The sequence below is a fragment of the Rhinolophus sinicus genome, chromosome 16 (genome assembly GCF_057876585.1).
Source record: "Rhinolophus sinicus isolate RSI-liver-muscle chromosome 16, RSI-T2T, whole genome shotgun sequence".
NCBI classification, from domain to species: domain Eukaryota; kingdom Metazoa; phylum Chordata; class Mammalia; order Chiroptera; family Rhinolophidae; genus Rhinolophus; species Rhinolophus sinicus.
In genome coordinates this window covers 4,553,422-4,572,321 of record NC_142516.1, presented here as the reverse complement: position 1 = coordinate 4,572,321, position 18,900 = coordinate 4,553,422, and the positions used below count along the sequence as shown (strand labels likewise).

General features: G+C 48.4%; 1 protein-coding gene across 10 annotated transcripts in view; it reads left to right on the top strand.

The window, feature by feature from the left end:
• The first annotated feature begins 650 nt into the window (after window positions 1-650).
• PRRC2B (proline rich coiled-coil 2B) overlaps window positions 651-18,900 on the top strand; it is an 85,420-nt gene continuing 67,170 nt past the window's right edge. For 7 of the 10 annotated variants that reach the window (XM_088792823.1, XM_088792820.1, XM_088792821.1 and 4 more), the window contains exon 1: window positions 681-819. The gene's annotated coding sequence lies outside the window, so the exon portion shown is untranslated. Of the gene's footprint in view, window positions 820-18,900 lie in introns of all 10 variants that reach the window. The other 3 variants (XM_088792824.1, XM_088792818.1, XM_088792819.1) reach the window with 3 other exon arrangements.

The window sequence follows — 18,900 nt, the reverse complement described above, 5'->3', positions numbered from 1 at the left end:
TTGAATTAACAATGTATCATTTCTGTTTCCTTTCCCTGCACACACCGCACACATTTGAACAAAATCTCGGCTCTGGGTCTATCAGGAGGCGCTGCAGTTCTGAAGGGGGAGGGGGCGGAGATCCGGCCCCCCCTTCCCAGCCCTCCCTTGGTCTGGACCTCACCCGTCCCCGGTACCCCTCTATCCCAGCCCCCCTTCTTCCGGTCCACTCTCCCCCCCAGCTCGCCCCAACCCCTTCCCGCGGGCCTCCTCCCCTCCCCCTTCTCCCCCGGTTCCCTTCCCGGAGCCCCAGTCCCGAGTCTCCCCAGGCCCAGGCCCCCTCTCCCGGCTCCCTCCCCAGTCTCCCGGCCTCTCGTCCCTCCCCGGTACCCCTCCCCCGACTCGCCTCCCTGCCCCCTTCTTTCGTTCCCCTCCCCACGTCGTCCGCTCCGGCCCCTCCCCCTCCCGGGACCCGGGCCCCTCAGGCCCGGGGGCGGGCGGGCGGCTGGCGATCCCGGGAGGCGCGGCAGGGGGCGCTGCGCGGGCGGAGGCGCGGCTGCGGGCGGCGGCGGCGGCGGCGCGAGGAGGAGGCCGGAGGAGGCGGGGGCGGCGGCAGGCGGGGGGCGGGGAGCGGAGCGCGAGAGGGAGGCGAGCGGCGAGACACAGGCTCCGAGGCTCCAGCGAGCGACGAGCGAGCGACGAGCGAGCCGGCAGGGAAGGAGCGAGCGAGCGAGCAGCCGCGCCGCCGCCTCGCAATCCGCCGCCATCCCGCCGCCTGCGCGCCCGACCGCCGCCCGACCGCCATCGCCCGGCCCAGTCGCGCCCGCGGACCCAGACCAGGTGGGCCCGGGGCGCGGGGCGCCGGGCGGCGCGGGCCGGAGGGGCGGCGGGCGCGGCGCTAAGATGGAGGCGGCGCGGCCGGGCTTTGTCTGGGCCGCGCTGACTGACGGCGGCCCCCGGGCGCGGCCGACCTTTGTCCGCGAGCGCGCCCGGCTCGGGCCGCCCCGCGCGGGCGCCGTTGGCCCGCCGGCCGGGCGGGGGCTGCGGGGCCGGGCCTGGGGCGGGCGGCCGGGCCCGCTCGCCATTGTTGTGGCGGCGCCGCGCGGCCTCGGCGCGGACGGGCGGGCGGGCGGGCGGCGGGGTCGGGGCTGCTCCTCACGCCGCCGCCGGGGGCCGGGCGGGGGCGCAGCGGCTGGAGGTGCGGAGCGGCCCCGCGGTCCCGGGAGTAACCGTGCCGCCCCCGCGTCCCGGCGGCCTGGGATTATCCCGGACGGTTGTCCCGCACCCCAACCGCACCTGGTCACTTTTAAAACCACCCCCGCGGGGGTCGGGCGACCCCTGGGCCGGAGGGCTGGCGGCACCCCCGCCCCGGGGGGCTGAAGTTGGCGGTCGGGGTGCTGGCCTGGGGGCCCGGGACCGGGGGTAACAGCCGCCGACGCCGTCGCGGTTGCAGTGCGGGAACAAGAGGGTTATTTTGAAAATGCTTAATGCTCTATTGCTGAAAACGTGTAATAATAAACAGGATGTCGCTACCCGGCCCTGCCAGAGGGGTTTTTTCTTTCTCCTTTTTTTCTTTTTCCCCCCTCTCCCTTCTAAGTAAGAAACAGCACTGTTGAGACGGTGGGCCTCTGAGCAGCGGGTTTGCCGGCGGAACGTTGGAAGGTGTTTTCTTTTCTCCCTCTCCCTAAATACCGTGGAGGTCCGAGCCCACCTTTAGACAAGAAGAGGGGGTGTATTTCAAGCGGATGGTTAGGTTGAAGGAAGTCGGAGAAGGGGGGCTGGGGACGCTCTCTCCAGTGTGTCATTTGCTAAATGGCTGCCTGGGAGAAACCTTTAAAAGCCTTTGGTTTATAGGATTGTTAACCGTCCCTGAGATTTTTTTTTTCCTTTAAGGTTTTATGTGCATTTTATGTGGCTTTACACATGCTCCAGCTCGGTTTTTGTAACCATCCATTTGAAGTCTTAGCGTGCTTTCTCCAAATCCGACTGCAGCCATTCAGCCCTGTCTGTGCACAGTGGTGTAAGGTGGGACAGAGGAGGCCCAGGCCTCGGGCGACTTCTGAGCCTTCAGTGGGATAAATAGGGACATTGCACTCTCCACCTCCTGGGGCTGGGAAGATGGTGAAGGGCCTAGCAGAGGGCCTGGCACACAGTTGGTTCTCAATAGGTGTCCCTCCTACAGCTGCTTGTATAACTGCCATCAGGTCCTAGGATGGAAGTTAGCCATTTGTGGTGCCACCCACAGAGCCTAGCCATCCTGCTGATGCCACAGGTGCTGGGCTCAAGCCTGGACAGGGGTGAAAGAATTGAAGACAGAACAGCAGAACAGGCCCCTTGCTTATTCAGTGCTGGGACTGTGGGAGACAAGTAGGGGACAGCAGCATTTGGAGCCCCCCGGGACTAATAGACCTGGAGTGTGTGATACGAGGTCCCTGGGCTTGGATCCCGGGTGTCTGCCCTTCGGGGGCTGTTCCTGCACAGCTAGAACACTACAAGAAGCAGAGGCCCAGGGAGTCCTGCCTTTTGAGGATAACTGCTTTCCTCTGGGAAGGGCAGCTAATCATTTGGGGAGCCTCCGCTTGTTTGGGCAAGCCTGTCTCTTGGAGCTTGGATTCTGGCCCTCACTGGGTTACCTTATGCAAGGCTCTGAGCCTCAGCTCTTGCATCTGTAAAATGGGAATAATTATGCTTTGTTTTAATTAATCTGTTGGGGCTCTTGGGATCCTCCTGTACTATTTGTGGCAAAGTGCTTCCACCTGGAGGGGGTGATGAAAATGTACGTTGTTTTTGTTGGTTACCTAGTTTTCTGGTTCCTTTTTCCTAATTCCTGATCTTTCTCTCCAGTTCTCATTGATGGAACTGTGACCTTCCCACCCCAAATTCTATCCCCGGCTGATGTTTTTATGTCACGTCCATTCAACTGCCTGGAAGCGCCAGAGTGGCTTGGAAGAGCTACAGTGCTCAGCCAAACCTGGCTGTTTATAGGAGACCGTAGGAAGGAGAGGTTCAAGGGGAGACTGACTCCAGTCTTGGCCACCGGTGAGGGTTGAGACCTGGTTATCTCTGGGTGAAACCCCGAGACACTGCTTGGATCATAGTGCTTCTGCAGTCTGATGCGAAATTTGGTTATTTTGGCATTCCTACAACCATCTTGGTTTTGTTTTGTTCTTTTTTTAAAACCTCCTTGTAATCTCGAGCTCCAGGCCTCCGGGCTGTGGGACTGAGACATTTTAACAGGGTCGTGTCATCCTTTCAGTTTTCCCTGCTTCCTGCCTCCTGGCCCATCCTTTCTACCTGATTTCATTCCCGCCCAGTCTGGCTCCGGCGGTGTGTTAGCTGGTGGGTTAGGGAAGGAGATGAGTCTGCTGCCCCTTTCACCAAGCTTTTTGCTGACCTATGCGTTTCAGTTATCCACGGGCTCCTGAACTGCACGGGGAAGGGGGCCTTGTCTGCCCGTTGGGAGGGCCTGCCATCTCCTGCAGCTCCCTGGTCCTCTCCAGTCTCCTTTGAACCCAGATGGGTCAAAGGAAAAGCCTGGGGAAGGAAGAGCCAGAAAACCTTGGGAGAGTGGAATTTCAGGAATGGCGAGTCAGAACTAGTTCCAGCATGGTCGAGTTCCTTGGGCCTGGCTGAGGGTTTCTTTTGGTTCTCCCGTTTGGTTCGTCTGTTCACACACCTCCCTTTTAAATTTCAGTTCTCTTTTTTTCCTGAAGGATTATTTTATTGTACTTTGAAGATTTTTTTTTTGCTTTGCACAAGTACTGACTCACGTTGCTAATGGCTGTGTGCTGGTTAAATCTCTCATTATTCTAGCATTTAAGATTGATCATTTCTGTGTTGGTTTCTATTTCAAACCAGAATAGGCCAGGTAGGCCAGTACATGTATTTCTAAATTTAATAATAAGGCTTCTCTGCTGTCACATGTATATATCTTGTTATGGGTGGGCAGGCATTAACTAGGTCCTATCTATGCTAGATTTTAAAGCCATGTGTTTGCCTTTGAAAATTAAATTTCCAACAGAAATCTGTTGGGCTTTGTGCCCTGAATCTCATATTTTCGTCTGGGCTAGCCAGACTGTTTTCTTTTCAAATCATAACTCGATTTCTTTCTTGAGATTTTTTTTTCTGGAACTTAGGTAGCCTTAGGAACTTGGGCCTGCCATTTAGACAAAGAAATACAGGCATTGCCTGTAGTGCTAGACCTGAGAGAGAGATGATAAGCTTTCTGGTGAAATAATTGTTCATGCCAAGCTTTTAGGTTTCAAAGGTGCCATTTGGACTGGGCCTCTTCGCCTGGGAGCTCGAAGACCTGGGCTTTGCTGCCCGTGATGTCACTGTTTCTATGTGTGGGTGGCACATGGGAAATCTCGGCACTAGGAGGGAGACGTGCCTTGGTGACCTGAGCCCGAAGTCTAGGTTGAGTGTTGTTCTTAGCTGTACTTGTTGGTTTTCCGCATGGCCTGAGCTGAGGGCTGGGTTGCTCCTGTCAGATCTGGCAGCAGTGTGGGCTTGTAAAGCTCTGCATGCAGAGGAGGTGTCTGTGGGCACAGACGGCTTAAGTTGCTGGCGGTCCTTCACATTCTCGGCTGTTTCCTTCCGCTCCCCACCTCTGCAGCTGGTCTTGCAGCCCTGCCCTGTATCTTCTTCCTCCTTTTCAAGAAAACCAGCAGCCTTTCCCGCTTTGTGGTGTTGCAGAAGCAGTCTTTACTGTTTTTTAAATTCACTATCATGAAGCAGATTCTCCTTGAGCATCTACTATTTGCCAGGCATTTTGCAAGGCCTTTTAATTACATTTCCCCCATTCATAAAAGTAACTTCCACTGAAAAAAACTGGAAAACACAGAAAAGAATAAAGATGAAAATAAAAATGCAGATCACCTATAACCTCACCATACAGTAAAGACTGGTGTATTTCTTTCCTTCGATCGTGTGTTTGTTTTTTCAAAATTAGAAAAAATACTATATACACTATTCACAGTTTATAGTTCCTCTTAATGTTATAGGGTATGTAACTATGTACATGGTGTTTATAGTATATATATCTATAATGTTATTTCCCTAAGTTATTGAAAGGGTGATTTTTAAAATAATCACATAATTGCTATTATATGGGTATGACATGGTTTATTTAATCCTGTTATTAGACACTTAGATCATTGTTACCCATTTTTCCTTCTTATAAACAAAATGTTAAGGAGCGTCCTTGCAGGGGAATCTTGGTCCACGTTGCTGATTATTTCCTGTACGTGGAATTTCAGGGTCCGGAGTGTGTCGACGCCTTCAGTTCTCTGGTGGCAGTGTCAGTTTTCTCCTTCAGTTTCGTCTCCAGCCTTGAACATGAGGCAGGTTCCTCCCTGGGCCACTGAGTTCTGGCGTCGCCGTCCTGGCTAAGCTGTTGGAGGAGTGGGGCTTGGGATTTTACTCCATTTACTGGTTTGAGTCTGACCAAGTGTCTTGATTTAAACATTTATTGTCCTGGGGACACAGATGTGGGTGCCCCACTTGTACTCCTCAGGAGCTCATGGTCCAGTGGGGGCAGTGGCAAGTACCTCTTTAAAGAGGCCTCGGGAGCCCCCAGCCTGAACCTAACATCCTCCTCACCCTGTCATGAGTCTTTCCTAGGCACAGACCTCTTTTCACAACTTTATCTAGTTTTTAAAAAACATTTTATTGTGGTAAAATACACGTAACAAAATGTACTATTTTAACCGTTTTTAAGTGCAATTCAGTTCCATTAAATATATTCACAATGTGCAACCACCATCCCCCAGACCTTTCTCATCTTCCCAAACTGAAACTCTGTCCCCATTAAATACGAAATCCCCAACCCTCCCCCAGCCCCTGGCACCCGCCGTTCTGCTTCCTGTCTGTGTATGGATTTGCCTACTCTAGGAACGTCACATAAGTGGAGTCACAGTATTTGTCCATTTGTGACTGGCTTATTTCACTGAGCATAAGTTTTTCAAGGTTCATCCATATTGTGTTCTTCTCAATTCCATTCCTTTTTAAGGCTGAATAATATTTCATTATTTTATAGATACACATATATACATAAATAAAATAATGGAATATTATTTGTCCATTATTTCATAAAACAATGGGATATTTTATACATATACATACGTGTACCACATTTCATTTACCCATTTATCTGTTGAGGGGCGACAGTTGAGAAATACAGAAATAACAGTTTTGTTTTTCTTCACTGAACTGGCTTTTCCCCCAGTGGACTGAGTGCAGCACGAAGCAGGATTCTGTTGCTTCCTGTTACTCGTGGCGTTTCTGTGTCTGACACAAAGTGGGCACTTCGTCAGCTAGTGTAGGACGATCAGTGGAGCTGCATAAGTGGGTCTCGTGGGAGCCCACGGAGGGCAAGCCCAGCTCAGCCTGGGGGCAGCGTGGCCAGGGAACGCCTCCTGGAAGATGTAGCAGACGTGAAATAAGCGCCTCTTGAAACAGCATGCCAAGCCCTGGAGGATTAAAAATGTGTGTCTGGGTTGAAGTCAGAAATGTATGGGCCCCAGAAGAGATCTTGTGGGTCAGCTCCCTTTCCAGAGCTCAAAGCCCTTGGGATGGGAACGTGATGCAAATGCTCGCTTGTGGCTGGTGGCCAGCCCAGGGGAGAGGGCTCGGGCTCGCCTTGCTGGAGCTGCCTCCCAACCTGCTGCAAGGCCATCTCTTTGTATGGAACGATGGGCTGGGTCGGTGCAGGACCAACTGGAAAAAGGAGGTCCTCTCCAGCACTTTCCATGGTTCCTTTGTGTCTTCAGAGCTTTTTTCAGCAGGTGTTGTTTACATAAGTTCAGAGCTTAAAGAACTGCTCTGTTCCCGGCGGTACAGAAAACACAGGCCTGTCTGGGAGGGGCACTGACCCTGCGCCAGGCCGACCTGTCTGTGCGGCTGAATGGCCTGAGTGTTCAGAGATAGTCGGGGCGGGTGGAATGTTGTCCTGAGGCCTAAAGTGGGATTTGCCCCCCATATGTGATTAATTACAAAATTATACATACTCATTGTAACAAAAAAAGGAAAAGCAAGTGTTGGAAGAAAAATAAAAGCTCTTTTCGCTCCAACTGCCCAGGCAGTAACCACTGTTTACAGTTGGTATGTTTATCCTTCTAGATGCGCGGTGTGTGTACAGATACGGCCCTTTGTAGGCAGGCTGTTTAAAAAGCAGAAATGGGATCATACTATTCTTTCTTGCCCTGCAGCTCGCCTTTTCTAACATAGTATATGGAGCATTTTTCCATAGTAACATATACAGATCTGTCACCCTTTCAATGTTTTAAAAATAATACTAGGTTTAAAGAAATGTACAAGCGTGTGAAGAAAACAAAAATAGCTTGTAATCCTATGCCCATGTTTCCAGTGGACTGTTTTTTAGAAAACATAGTTATAAAATTCAAGCTGTATTAAAAGGTATAAAGGCTCTTACCCAGTCTCTGAAAGGAAACCACTGTGAGCAGTTTCTTGTGTTTCCATCCTGAGGAAAAAGGGATGCATGCTATCTGCACACATACTTATGTTCTTAAAGCATGCTGCCCTTTTCACTTGATCAAATGCCTTGGCATGCTCTGCCAAGCCCGTCTAGCAGCATTACATCATCTGTTTTAGCAACTGCAAAGGATATTTTGTGGATATCCTTGAATTAACCCATTTCCGATTGGACTTTGGGGCCATTTCTAATTTTTGGATATCACACAACTTCGGTAAAATTCTGCCAAATTACTCTTCAAAAACATGTAATTTGTATATAATAGCGTGTGAGAGTGTGTTTCTGCAGTGTGGACCCTTCTAGATGAGTATAGTTTTTGTAAAAATCCTGCTGAATTCCCCTTCCCCAAACTGTCAATTTCTATACAATAGTATGTGAGAGTGGGTGTTTCTGAACTGGACCTTTCTAAATGAATAGCCTTCATGGGTCATTTTGGGTGTTCACGTTTCCCAAGTCAATAGCATTCCCTGTAGTCGGTGGAGGATGGTAGGTTTTGATCAGTCTGGACAAGCAGGTCATAGAAACAAAACTTCCTGTGGTCCGCAGTGCAGAAGTGGCGGTGGCAGGAGTTGCCCTGGGCACCTCACTAGGTGAAAGCTGGTGTGGAGCTGAGAAAGGAAAGGGTCGTGGAGAGAGGTGCAGGTAGCCGGGCCACGTGTGATTTTCTGTATCAACTAAAATGATGGTGCCAGGTACATGTTTTCTCCCAGCCTTCAGGCACAAGAGCCTGGCAGAGAAAACGCAGAGACCTCCTCCATTACGCAGTTCACACACAGCCCCTCCAGAGCTTTCTGGGGCTTATATCTCACAGCCCTTGGTTTCGTTGCTGTTAACATTTCTTACTGTGTAGCGTTTCTTTGCAGGCCCGTCCTCTGTTGCGTCTCTTGATAATGGCTGTCTTGCACATTTGCCCTGTCCTGTCATTCAGCCACTTGGTCTCCGGGCCCGACTTTCTGTCTAGTTATTCTAGGAGATCATACTCAGTGACTGGAGAAGTCAGCCTGGGTGCTGTTTCATCCGGCCAGGTGGGGAAGGATTTGTGCTCAGGGAGACAAGTGCCCAGAGGACTTCGGTTTGCAATTACACTGCTCTAGCCCGTGAGGGCTCTTCGGTAGCTTGAACCTAGAGAGGAAGCACCCGAGTTGGGGGTGCTTTGCCTCCCGCTCCGCTGCTCCTTTCCTGATGGGCAGTAGCCCCTGGCTTTGAGGTCAGCTGCCTTCCAATCCAGATTCTACCACTGGCAAACTAGGTGATTAAGGTTATTTTTGAATCTTTTGGAGTCCTCTTTTTGCAAACTGTGTTGGTAGTGACACCTTCCTCCTAGAATGGAGGAGTCAGTGGGCCCTATGCTGAAGTGTTTATGAGATACCTAGATAAACACGAAACTATAAATGGTTCCTGGGTTCGGCACTAGCTGAGGGCCTGGGGGGTTGGAGTAGGCAGGTTTATACACTTGGGGCTTGCTTGTTTACTAGATGTTGGTGATTCTAATTGTGTGCTAAGCCACGGGCTAAATGCTGAAGATTTAGACCCAAATCAAGAAGCCCCTGTCCTTACCTCCATCCCAGACACCTTCTTAACCAAGGGTCTCTCCGTCTCCAAGGGCAAATCCCACCTAACCAGGGCATTTGAGCTTTGGCCTTTGCCCTACACTGAGTCTGTTTTATTATTGCAGAGTTTTAGGTGAATGTCTTGGGAGGCATAAAATAGGTATGTTAAGGCCATTCGTGGGTGCCAGGGAGGCTCCGCGGCGTGGCAGGCTCTGGCCCTGATGTGGCATCAGGCGGACGGGAGAGGATTGTTCACTCTCTCCTCGTACTCCTACCCGCTGTAGGACCTTGAACCAATTTTGTTTACCCCTTTGAGCCTGTTTCCTTATCTGCCAGATGGGGTTGGAGTCTGTCTCAGTGTTGCTGGGATGACTGACAGAATTCCCGGGCTGGTTTCCCACAGTGTAGGCGACCTACTCAGCTCAGAAACAGTGTAAGGTGTTGATTCTATGTTGCTCAGTTTACTGAGACCTTAACACAATGCAACAGTAGCAATGCAGGCTTGTAACTAAAAGCCCAAACGCTACAGGAGTACACAAAGTAGGAAATGAAAGTCTTTCCTTCCTGCCCCCATGCCTTTTTCAGATTAAGAGATAAGCGTTGTCTTGAAAACAATTTTGTTTTCTACTAATGGGAATGTTTTAACTATGCATATGAGTTCTAAACCTGCAGTGACACCGGAAAACAGGATGTGGGTGTTTATAGGTATACCTTAGTGTAAATAAACATAAGTAAAAGGCATGTGCTATATGGTTCCCCAGCAAAATCACTTGGTCCTTTCCTTTCCTGTCCTGTCGTGGGGGTGGGGGTGGGGTGTGCTTTACCACCTTGGATAAATCACATCACATTGGGAATACTTAGCAGTGACAAAGGGTAGATTTGACTCGCGAGTGCTGCTCTCCAAAGATCTTCCAGCTGCATGATTTGGTGCTCAGGTGGGGTGGGGGTAAGGGGGGCTGTGTGTTCTGTGTGTTCTGTGATGTGAGCTTGTTAGGGGGAAGAGGCAGCCCAGTCTGTGATAGTTGAGGAATTGGGGAGAGCTGATGGAGTAGGGAGGGGTCCCAGAGTCCTGAGAAGGGAGTTGTATTAAGAAGAGTAGTAAGGAGTCTGTAATACTAGTTTTGTGTAGATAATAAGTAAATAGTGTGTTATCTGTGAGGGCACGTGTTCCTCTTTTCCCCCTTGTTGAAATGACAGGTTGGCGTACCTGTGAAGGTCCCTGGGGAACTTGGCCCTCGTTTGGGGGTTCTCCCTTTTTGTTACTTCAGAACTGGTCTTGCCTGGCTGGTGGCCCAGTGACTTGCAACCACCCTGGGTTTCCTCTGGCCTCTGAGGCTTGGAGAATAAATCGCATGTGGGTTCTGGGGGCCTAGTCCTTTGGGCTTTGTTGGAGATCATTTCAACCAGTGCAGCCCTGATTAGCTCCCCTGCCTTTGGTATATTTGGATTTGCTTATTTTCGTCAAAGAAAAGGTGGGTTTGTGTGGGGCTGCGTTGCTGAGAAACCGTATAAGCAGCCAGCGCACTACTGCCCAGGCTCAGCCTTGAGATGACCCGATAAAGTGAGAAAGCAGAGTGACCTTCGCCTGTGACTTCCCCCCGAGAGTGGGGGGTGATAGTAAGGAGAGCCACCTCAGCAGTTGTTAGCACGCTCCGATCCCCCGCGCGGCTGAGATTCTTACTCAGCCAGCCTGACGGAGTGTTTCCTCACTTGGAGTAAAGGGAGGCAATACATCCAGGATTGAATGGTCTGTTGCTAAGGGGTCTCCTTTGGGACTTCTGAGGAAGCCACTGTCGCCTCTCTCCTGCCTCCTCGAGGCTGAACACTGGGGGTTGGAGTTGGAGCAGGGCTGGAAGTGGAAGATGGATTTTTTGCTGCTTTGTGGTTAAATGGGCTGAGTTCTTTGTCCCTCCGGGCATTTGCTGCTGGAGGGCGTCTGACTCCTTGGCGCCTGACCTAGTTAAAGGTCTGGGGTCTGCATGCAGCGTGGCTGCTTTCTCTGGGAGGGGTTACAGGTCTCTTTCCTCTTTCTTCCTGCCTTTCAGTTCTTCGTGCACAAACTACAAATGTGCTTCATAGAAATAGCAGGTGGTACAGAAATATTGGCATAAGCATGTAGATACATGTACTGGAGTGTTGGTGGTGGTATTATTTGTCATAGGACACCGTTGGCAGTAATTTCCGTGTGGATTGGTAGGGCAGTGGGTAAATGTGGCGTAACTACAGAGTGAAATACTATGTAGCATTAAAAAATGAGGTAGATCAGCATGCGTTGTTGGAAAGATGACCATAGTATAGTAACAAGAGAAAGCATTGCGTCTTATAATGCAGTTACAGTACGGTGTAGTTATGTAACAGCGTAGTGTAATATAGTTGCAGCACCGTAGTAACTTCCCACATTTGTAGAATACAGATTGAATTCCACAAACTGCTGATAGGTTAGACAAACCCAGAAAAGGGTGTGGAGGATACCCACCAAGTGAACAGTTACCTTTTGAGTTGGGTTGACTTGTTTTGTATACTTTAGTATCATTTGAATTGGGTACACTGACCCTGTGTTAGTAACATGTATTAGTTACAAAGGTAACTAATCACAAAAGTAAGCCCGGAAAATTTTAAAAACCAAGCACATGGGGAGCGGCCTGGGCCAGGACGGGGCTGCCGGTGCAGGGTTGGCTCTCCTGGCGGGAGCACCCCAGGATCCTTCATTTGCTCACACTCACCCTGAGTGTGCTGCTTCCTGGTGCTGGGACCCCAGTGGTTCGCATGAATCCAAGCGATTTAATCACCTGTCTCTGTCTCTGTGAATGGCTCTTGGAAACTGTTTCGTTGATTTGGTTAAATGGAACAATCATTACTAACGCTGTCTCTGATTTCTGTTCTCTACTAAATCAGATTTTACCACGCAGACATAGATTCTGGTGGTATTTGCAAAGTGCTTCTCACTTGCTGATTCACCATTGTTTGGAGGTGGAAAAGGAAGGAGAAACTGAAATAGAGCTCTGCGTCGTACGTATTTCTTTTATTGGTCAGGTTCTTGGTAAATTTTGACCCTGGAGAGGGAGGCCTGCGTGTAGCAGTCTGTCCAACTGTCCATCCCCAGCTGTATATTGAAATTGTCTTTTTTTTTTTCCGCTTGCTAAATTGACTGTATATTCAAAATATGACGCAGGCCAGTAGCTCTTTGTAGACTGCAAGTAGAGTTTTAGCCAGAGTCCTCTGCTGGCTTCAGCCCAGCCTGTGTACCCGTGAGCTAGGGGGCTGGGGACTGACCCCGTGGCCCGTGGAGAAAGGAGCCAGAACAGAGTTTCTAGTTGGTCAGGAGTGATGACAAGGGTTCCTGGGACCATCCAGCAAGTGCTGTGCTCGGGGAGACTCCAGACAGACCCCTGTGGGTGCGGAGCCTGCAGCTGGCATACCCCCGGGGCCGTGGAGCCCTGTCTCAGAGTGGGGTTCCTCACCTGATGCATCGCCCCCTCAGACCCCACCTGCCCCAGGCCAGACTGGCCCTGCACGGTCCCCATGTCCCCGGGAGCGCTGGCAGAGCCTGGTGTGCTGTGGGCGTCTATTTCATCCTGGACCTTAGGGCCCCTTGGTGGCCACAGGGTCATTCTCTGGGCTCCGCGGCATGGAGCTCAGAATCACAGGAGCGGCCGCTGTTTCTCTAGTGCCCAGTGAGCGCTCACACTTCTGGAGCAGACCTCAGACTGACCTGGGTTCCAGATCCAGATTTATAACAACCTTCCTTGACGATAGTGACCTTGGGCCAGTCATTTGACCTCTCTGAGCCTTGGTGTGTTGCCTATACAATGAGGGTACAAATACCTTTCTCTGGATGGTTTATTTTACTTCTTGTTTCAAAGAACTCCTATTTTTAATTCAGTGTCATTCAGATGTTTTCATTACATTTGCCTTTTTCTTCATTAATTGTTTCTGCTGTTCTTCACATTCACTTGTGTCTTTTTACTGACTTCTTAAATTGGGTGCTGAATTTCATTCTTTTCTGTAAGGAATTTAAAGTTTGTGGATTATTAAATTTCTTCTGAGTACAAATTTGTCTTTGTTTTAAAAGTTTTGATGTGTAGTGTTCTTTTTTTTATTTGTGCTATTTTCTAGATATTCTGCAGCTGTGATTTTGAATTTCCATTTGATTCAAAAGTTTTTTTAATAGAGAGTTTTAAGTTTTCTAACAGATAAAGTTGTTTTTACTTCTACTTTCATCATGTCTTTTTTTAATTGCACTCTGGGCACAGATATTTGCTTTTCAGAATTTGGGGTCATCCTTAGTCTCGTATGTAGTCACTTTTGGACCATGATCTAATGATTTAATCAGGTCATCTATCATCTGTTTTGAGTGGGCTTTATCTACTAAGGTGTAGCGATTTCTTTTTTCCCCTAATGTTTTCTACTTATAATGATTTAAAAAAAAATTACTCTGCACATATAGGTTCATGCTAGTTATATTTTCATTATGGCTTGTCTCCCTTACCCTTAAAAAATGACTATCTTTTGTGCCTGTTTTTTTATTCAGCATTATATTTGTGCGTTTCATCCGTGTAGTTTTGTGTGAATTTACTTGTTGTCATTGTGAATAGGATTTGTTACATGGATATAATATTTATTCATTCTAGTGGTGATAGACTTTTAGCTTGTTTCCATTTTGAACTGTCCACAGAGTGTTGCCGTTAACATTCTTACACATGTCCTTTGGTGCATGTATGTACTGGTGTGTGCATGTATGTACGTGGTGTGTGTGTGTGTACGTGGTGTGTGCATGCATGTATGTGGAGTGTCCGTGCATGTCCGTGCTGTGTGCATGCATGTATGTGGTGTGTGCGTGTATGTACGTGCTGTGTGCATGTATGTATGTGGGGGTCCATGCACTACGTGGTGTGTGCATGTATGTACGTGGTGTGTGGGCGTGTACCTGCGAACGGAATGACTGGGTCACAGTGTGGGCATGTGCTCAGCTGCCGGTTTCCCAGTGATTGTCCCACTTGGCACGTCCTCCAGTGGTGCGTGAGGCTTGTCCTCGCTCCATATACTCATTAGTACTTGGTGTTGTAAAGGTGTCAGTTTTACCCAAAATGATCTCTAGATTCCATGTAATTCCAATCAGAATCCCAGCAAGGTTTTCTTGTGTTGTTGTTTTTATTTGGCAATTGACAAACTGCTTCTGAAATTTATGTGAAATGCAAAGGTTCAAGGAGAATCAAAGCTTTATTGAAGAGCAAAGCGAAGGACTCATCCCACTAAATGTCAAGACTTTACAACAGTGACAGTACGGGATGCAGCACAAGGCTAGAAAAGCAGGCTGAGAGAATAAAATGGAGACCTTGAAACAGACTAGACTGAACATGCGTAGTCACTTAATTTATGACAAAGGTGCCACGTGACAAAGGGAAAAGGTGGCCTTTTCCAAAACAGGTACTGGGAAAATTGGATTCTCCAGGTGGGGGAAAAAAAAATGAATCCTCTACCTCACATCACATTCACAATCAGTTTTAGATAGATTATAGAGCTAAACAGTAAAGCTTCTGTAAGAAAACATAAGGGGATCTCTTTATGCTTTTGGAGAAGACAAAATTCCTTGAATAGGACACAGAAAGCATTACCAAAATAGAAAAGATTGATACATTGAACTACATTAAAACTGGTATCTTCTACTTTTACATGTGCTCCAGTAGAATGCAAGAAATACTATTTCCTAATTGCTCAGATATATTAGATAATCTGTCGGTTCCATTTATTCCCTGGAACCCTCTGTCTTGCTCTCGTCAGGACGGGCTGCTCTCGTGCCTGGAGAGCAGCTGCCATCTTGGGCTTCCTTTGGTTGTCATCCTGGGACTTGTCTTTGTTCCCCTTGTGTTGGATCCTTGTTTCCCGGATCCTGTGTGTGTATCATTTGGGTAATTTGAGCATCAAATAACAGCAACCATCTTAAGCTGCCTTAACAACAGCTTATTAGACACTTACTGGCTCAGTTCCGTGGAAGTCCAGAGGTGTGCAGGTGCCAGCGGGGTGGGCCCTGTGTTCCATTTGTCATGAAGGAACCAGCTGTCTATTTGGGTGAGTCACATACCCATTCTGAGCCAGTCACTAGCAAGGGGGATGGGTTTCTCTTGGGCCAGGCATGCCCCCCTCACTCCCAGCTGGGTGTGGGTCAGCCCCCTTAGGCCCCTGGGCTGCCTGGGGAAGGACAAGATCACTTGTTAGGAAGGAGGAAGGGAGACTTAGCTGCTGGGTAGGTGGGCAGGAATGGCCGCTGCCACACTGGCCTCTGTCTTGCTTTGCTCTTGTTTATTAGAGTATTCCCCTGTAACTTTCTGAGCAGGTAAATGTTTTGAGTTTTTTTTTTTTTTTTTTTAATTTGCATTTCTTTTTTTCTTTTTTAAGATTTTATTGGGGAAGGAGAACAGGACTTTATTGGGGAACAGAGTGTACTTCCAGGTCACTTTTTTCCAAGTCAAGTTGTTGTCCTTTCAATCTTAGTGGAGGGTGCAGCTCAGCTCCAGGTCCAGTTGCCGTTGCTAGTTGCAGCTGTCTCAGCCCACCATCCCTTGCGGGAATCGAACCGGCAACCTTGTGGTTGAGAGCCCGCGCTCCAACCAACTGAGCCATCCGGGAGCTCAGCGGCAGCTCAAGGTGCCATGTTCAATCTTGGTTGCAGGGGCCACAGCCCACCATCACTTGTGGGACTTGAGGAATTGAACTGGCAACCTTGTGGTTGAGAGCCCACTGGCCCATGTGGGAATCAAACCAGCAGCCTTCGGAGTTAGGAGCATGGAGCTCTAACTAACCGCCTGAGCCACTGGGTCGGCCCTGTTTTGAGTCTTTGTATGAGTCTGGAAAAGTCTTTTCTGTCCCCACACTTGAATTGGTCAGCTGAATATTGGGTTCTAGATTGAAAAGCATTTCCCAGAAAGGGGTATGATGCTGGTGAGAAGCGCATTGTTGCTGCTCAGGAGAAACCACTGCCATCCTCATGGTTCCTTCCTGGGACCTCTTTTTGGGAGTTGGGGGAGCTTTCAGAGGCTTTCCGTTCTTTATCCTTAATGTACTCAAATTTCACACTGTACCTTGTGTTCTTTTTATAGCCATTATTCTTAGCCCTTGCAATCTTGGGTACTTCAACTCGGGCAATTTTTCTTGTAATTTTTATTTGATAATTTCTTCCCCTCCACTCACCCCCCCTCCCATGCTTCTAGAACTAGTTAAATTTGGACTCCTGGATGAATCCTTTATTTTTGAGTGGGGGAGAGTCTAGCACCATCTCCTCGTTATTTTTTCTGAAACTTCCTTGACTTTATCATCCAATTGTTCCATTGAAATTAGCAAAAATTTAGAAAAGTTTGGATTTACAGGAAAGTTGGATTTTTTGTATACCCTGCTCCCAATCTCCCCTGTTTTAGAGATCTTACATTAGTATGGTGCATTTGTCCCAACTAATTAACCAATATTGGTACATTATTGTTAACTAAAGTCCATACTTTATTCAGATTTCCTTAGTTTTTACCTAATGTCCTTTTTTCTGTTTCAGGATACATTTTAGTTGTCAAGTCTCCTCAGGTTCCTCTAGACTGTGACAGTTATCAGATTTTCCTTGTTTCTGATGACCTTGAGTTTTCAGGAGTACTGGTCAGGTACTTGTCTTGCAGTTGGGATTTGTCTGATATTTTTCTCATGATTAACCTGAGGTTACAGGGTTTGGCTGTCCTATGCTTAATTCTTCCTAGGGCTGCTTGTTTTCTGATTATTCCTTAAGGAAAAAAAATCCTGTTTTGGTTGCGTGGGTGCAGTATCTTCTCTTACTTTTCTGAGGATATTAATTGTATGTTACTTGTTTTTTAAAATCTTTGGTTCCTGGCATTGTCTCTTTCCTCCAGGTTCCTTTGTTTGTTTATTTGGCTTTCGTCTTTTAGTTGAGGTCTCTCAGATACTTGTGGTCTTGGGCACACAGCTGATTGGAAATTGGGTGTGTGGGTCAGTGGGAGTGCTTCTGTGTAGGGTGGGTGGGTGGGAGACCGGCCTTTGTTTCTTGAGCCCCAAGTGTCTGTGTATAGGTTTTCAAAAGAAGACCCCTTCTACCTTTGTCTGGGGTATGGAGAGGGACATAATATGTCTGTTTGCCAGGCTCCTGTGAGGTCAAGCCAGAGGGGGCCTCAGGCTGCCATGGTTTGCTACTCAGGTTTTCACTTAGCTTCTTTTTTTAGCTGCTTTCCTACCCCCTCCCCCTTTGAGCCTGGTGTTCACAAGTCTAGACTTCTCTTGTTTAATTTATCCAGAGGGGAAGAGAGGGGAGGTGACGTGAGAGCCTAGCTGTTGCACATACAGCCTCTCAACCAGTCCTGCTTTAAACCTCCCCTTCTGCCCCCCCATCTTACAAGGTGCTGGTTCCTCCCAGTATCTCCGGAGCTCTCTGACGCTACGCAGTCCTCAGTCTGTAGGATCCTTCAGGCTGCAAAGCCTACTACCACTCGTGTCTGTTCTTTGTCTGGCAAAAATCATGCCTGTCTTTTGGGTTCTATATTGTTTGTGTTCGTTTTAGGGGGTTTTGGAAGGGTGAGCTGTAAATGCCTGTGGTCCTTCTGCCTGGTTTAAACAGAAACCCCCCCACCCCCTGTATTCTAAATATATTTCTGGACATCGAATGGGATTGAACTAGCAGGCTTTTCTGGGGTATGTGCATGCATATAATAGATATACAGCCATATTTATGTACACGTGTTTGAGTAATCGTGTGTATGCATGTTTGTCAGTTACACTTGTAGACGGAAAAGGGGCCACATGTTAAACCTGACAAGCTCAGGAGACTGAAACTAACCACATAGGATGGCGTGAACATAAAAATTCCTAACTAAGGTGGGCCATGGCGGGAAGTCACATCCTTGGCCTGTAGCTTCCTTGACAAAGGTCAATCTCTACCTTAAGTGAGCCTGTCATCTTTTTGCATCTAAGATAACATACCCTTGGAATGTCAGAGTAATCCCTTTTTCCGGACCCCCCCAGGGGGCATAACTCACCACTCCAGAGCATGAAACTACAAAATCTCTCATTGTTATCTTGTTCCTCAAATACCATCTCTATGTGCTGTAAACGCTATTACGGTGTTTCCCTGAAAATAAGACCTAGCCGGACCATCATCTCTAGTGTGTCTTTTGGAGCAAAAATTAAGATAAGACCCGGTCTTATGTTACTATAACATAAGACCTGGTGTAATAAAATATAATGTAATGTAATATAATAACGTAAATAATATATAATATAATACCAGTTCTTACATTAATTTTTGTTCCAAAAGATGCATTAGAGCTGATGGTCCGGCTAGGTCTTATTTTCAGGGAACCATGGTAACTGTCCTGTACCCACCAATGTAAAAGAAGGGTGTGTCTCTCCATTTTACTTTTTACCCAATCCCAGAGATTTCCCACTTTGCTTTCTCCCACCCTCTTAATCTGCAACCAATGGATTTCATGTAACCCTCCTCCTTTGATTCTACATGTAAAATAAGTCGCAAAATGGCCATTTGCTGGAGCATTTTCTCAATCCGTTGAGACTTTGCTTCCCGGCAATTGTCAGTTTAGCTCAAACAAACTCTTACAAGCTTTCTGTTAGGCTGGATGTTTTTTTGTTGACGCACCACTCTCCTGCTTTTTTCACGTGGTGGGTTATGTGGTCTTGGCTCAGCACACCCAGAGCTGCCATTTGTTGTAGTGGCGGCAGAGTATTGCGAGGGCGAGTGGGGGTGTCCGTTCATTTGTCACCACCTCCTCCTGCATGTGGAGAGCGAATGCTCTGTCCTTCCCCTCAGGAATTCTTGAGAAGGGAGGGGACCCGCAGGGGCAGAGTGTGGCGGGAGCCTGAGGAGGGCGTGGAGGG